We start from the raw sequence: 4186 nt of genomic DNA, 5'->3' as shown, positions 1-4186 counted from the left end.
CCCTCAGAAAGCACACTCCATGGCACTGCAGCTGCCCTGCTCTTCTGCCAAGCTGTCCAGACCAGCCGTCTCTCTGTCCCAGTTTCCCCTCTGCTGGGTTTCCTGGGCAGTTTGATGTGCTGAGGAGCAAACGTTCCCAGGACAGGGGACAGGAACCCTGCAGCCCCATGTCCCATATGGGGCAGTAAGATGTGGGTGCTGTCCCGTTTTTAAGCCCTGTGGCTGGGCTCCTGAGTGCTTCCCTCCCTGCAGCCCTGTTCTGCCAGCTCGCCTCCGTGCCTTATAAGTCCTGGCTCCTGGGGCAGCCTCACCGCATTCCAGTGGCCTCACGTCAAGTGGCCTGGGCTCTGTTTCTCCCTGCAGCTCTGCTGGAGGCCCCGGGTGCCACTGGACACCCCACTGTGATGCTGTCCCAGGGGAAGAGCTTCAGCCCATGTGTCTGAGCTGCTGGCATCTCAAGGACTGCCTTTGGGATGCTGCGGCTGAGCTTGTCCCTGTCCCTGGCAGGATGGCGCGAGGCTCCCTTTGGCTGCTGGCATAGGAAGAAGACTCGGTGGATGTATTGATTTGAATGGGTGTGAGATGGCTTGTGTCCAGGCATGTAGCTGGGGGTGGTTTCCTGGAGCAGGGGGTGTCAAGAGGTATAGTGCAGATGGGGCACTAGAGCATGTTCCTGCTGTAGCTGTCCTTGGATGTCTCCTAACTGCTGGTGGTAAAGGCTTGTGTGCTCTAGGTGCTGGGAGCATGTCTCCAGGACCAGGCTGATTTTGGGGGCTGGAGAGGCCACAGCTATGCAAAAGCAGGGCTGATCCTGCAGGAGGGGAGGGTCAGCTTTGTTGGCTTCTGGGATGATTTGGAGCAGCCTCTTAACAGAAGTCTGGTTCTGGAAACCCACCAGAGCAGCCTCACTGGAGCTGGGTACTCAAGCCCTCACATGTAATGTTTCTTATATAACTTGACCCTTGCTGGCCACCAGGGCAGTGCCTGGCTCCTCTCAGCACCCTTTCAAGAGCTCTTATTTAAAAGCAGACATGGCTGGGAGATGTGGATGTTGGAAGATCCATGCTGATGTCCTGGCATTGCTGGAGCTCTGGTAGGAAGAGGCAGGTGTTGCTGCTTGGGTTCTTTAAAGCTTTGGTGCTAAGTACTTGGCTGTGCTCACACTAGATGTGTGTCTCTTCTGGAAGACACAGCTGTGTGAGAGCTTCAGAGCCACTTGAGCACTAACTGGGTTTGTCCTTGTTCCTCACTCCCTCCTGTGTGGGAAGCTGTGCTGGGATCCTCCCTCTCAAAGAGATGGCCTAGCTGGTCTTGTTCCTCCTGGCAGTAGTCCTGTTTTCCATGGCTCTCCTCCATCCCTGCCAGGTGCTTGGACTGGGGACATCCCCAGAGGGGGCAGGACAGGGAAAGGGAAGTGTTCTGTGCAGGGCCTGCAGCAGTGTGACCCTGCGGGGCTGTCTGGAGCATGAGCTGCTCCATGGCCCGCTTTCCTCCTGTACATGTGTCCGTTCAGATCAGCCATCCTGGGCAAGATAGGGTTGCTCTTGTCTGGTATCTTGAGTGGCTGGTACCACTGGAGTCTGAAAGCAAGCATAAGAATGAGGTACTTCTGGAGGTCTGCTTCTGCTGTATCTTCTCCAAGTTCCTACTGAATGTGCAGTTTGGCCCAGGCAGTTCCAGATCTTGCTCAGGATGGATTTTCTTATTGTCCTGTGGCTTTTCCAGCTGCTCTGTGAGGAGGCTGAACCTGCTGGTTGGCGTCAGGGAGTTGAAACAGGGCAAATTTATTTAAGCAGAAGCTTACCCTGTCTTGGCATGTTGAGTGCAAGGACTGGAAGGTGGGATTCATTGGCCCTAGTTGGTCCCAGTGGCCTCCCAAAGCCTGCACCACTGCAGAGGGGTGACTGGAGAGTCCCAGTTCAGCTAATCCACTGGCAGATGCTTGTCCAGACCCTGTTGCTCTCATCTACAGTTTCCTCTTTCTGGAGCAGGGGGAGGAGGCTGGACCAGGGCTGCCCACAAGGCACAAGATGCTCAGACTGGCAAGTTGCCTCCTGCTTTTGTCCTGTGGGATAACCCAGATCTCCTTGCTTTCTGATTGCTGTTTTACGCCCATGTTTATGCCTTGTCTCAGAAGTGATCTTCCTCTGGTTTGCCTCACTCTGTCCTCAGATCCCATCAGCCTCACCCTCCTTTCCTGGGTAACTTGGTCTCACTTTCCCCTCACCCTTTTCTAGACCACTTATGGATGTGCAGAATTGCAGAGATCTCGGAAAACAAAACACTTGATCTCATCACCTTTAACAAGCTCTTCTGAGCAGGGACCTTCCTTAGTCTTTCTTGAGACCCTTTGGGGAAACATTGCTTGAAGATGTTAGCTGGTGGCATTTGATGGTTTCTAGGCTCTCTTTGGGGTGATGCCAGCCCGTGGTGAGTGCTGTGGGTTGGCTGAGGTGCCCTTCCCAATGCAGCGTATGGTGGCAGATTGGTGGAGGCCAAGGGAAGCTTTTGGCCTTCAAGAAAAGGTCTCTTGCTTCTGTCTTTGGTAGCAACTTATGGGACTAGCATTAGGAGCTTGTTACTCTGACAAAGAGCTTTCCTAGGCACCTGTGTTGCTCTGTTCATGCTGTTGTAAGGGCTCTGAGTAGCTGAGTTCCCCTTCCCTGAGCAGCCATGCATCTTCCATTCTGGCATGCCTGTCGCAAGGACTTACCAAGTGATGCATCACGGGACCATTTAGAGACCCAACAGGGATGCAGATTTCTATCTGCTTGGAAGAAACATCCGTTCTGGGGTCCTGAGATCCTGAAATATTGAACAGGGATGATGCTTTCACATGGCTGAGGCACATGTGTGCCACCACACTGCACAGTTCTCCCCTGCAAGAGATGGCTGTGTGTCTTCTGGGAATGCACTGCAAGTGCTCCATGTAGCTGATGCTGAAGCACAAGTGCTGAAGTCTTGGAGGCAGCCAGCACGATGAGAGACATTGCCATTGCCTGCTCTGTCTGGGCATGAGGTGGCCCTGGAGTGATCCATCAAAGCATCAAATGAGGGACTGGGCAGGGTGGGAATACTGTCAGCCTGAGCCTGGGCATGGTAAGTGTTTCTGGAGTGCTTCAGATAGCATCCTGCTTCCCTAGACAGGGCACGGCAAAAGCTGGGGTGTGTGGTAGGGCCATTCATACTGAGGAATCGAGGGGATGGGGAAAAAAGCCAGTGTTGGAGGGAAGGGTGCTCAGTGGCTGTATTCTGCAGCAGTCTTAAGGCACACCAGGCTGGAGAAGGGTTCTGCATACTAATGGGGATGGTAGCAGCCCACCGGGGTGTTCAGTGGGTGGTGGCAGCCCTTAATCTCGGTGTGCACGGAGAACGAGAGGGGCTGAGGACCGAAGACTTTCATGATTACTTTCTGTCCTGGAGGGCTTAAGCTGCCCTGAGTTGATGTGAAGGGTGACTCCCTGCTCTGACAGGCCTGTCTTGGGCACAGAAGCTCAAGGAGCTGTGTGTTTTCTCCCATAAAAAGGAGAAACTTCCCTGCTTGGAGGAGGTTGCCTCCAGAGTTATAGGGTGCAGAGATTCTGCTGCATGCTCCTGTGCTCTCAGGTGTCTGCTGTCTCCAGCCCAGGAGCAGGGCAAGTGTGTGCTGCTCACTTGGGTGGCAAAAGAAGGTTAACCATGTGTCAGATGCAACTTGCTTTGTCTGGGAAGGGGCAATGGTGGAGTGGAAATTAAAGTGTGTGAGCAGAGTTGTTCTGCCCTGCAAATGCAGTGGGGTTATTCCAGCCTGGGAACAGTCCAGGAGATGGGGTCTAGGTTAGAGCTCCTGGTCTGGCTGCGTGTTTTGCAGCTCAAAATTGTCTGGCACTATTTGGTGCCATTCTGAGCATTTGGGCATCGCTCTATGACCTTCTCATGGTTTGCTTGGGGCTGGCTCAGAGGGTGACATCCCTATGCAACTAAAAGTGAGGAATACAGAACTCCATCTTATTATTAGAGTCTTCTATCTCACCTTACCTATCTATCAGTGCTGGCTGAGCTGTGCTTGTGGTCTTGTGGTCCTTGTTAATGATCACCAGTGTCTTTGTGACCTCTGTGCATAACTTCCCTTCGTAGCTCTGTGCTGATTTATGAGAAGTCTTGGAGGCTTCATCATGCTGCTTCCTATGGAAACAGGCTGCCAGGC

The sequence above is a fragment of the Nestor notabilis genome, unplaced genomic scaffold (genome assembly GCF_000696875.1).
Source record: "Nestor notabilis isolate BGI_N333 unplaced genomic scaffold, ASM69687v1 scaffold17765, whole genome shotgun sequence".
Classification (NCBI taxonomy): Eukaryota; Metazoa; Chordata; class Aves; order Psittaciformes; family Psittacidae; genus Nestor; species Nestor notabilis.
This window is presented reverse-complemented; position numbering follows the sequence as displayed.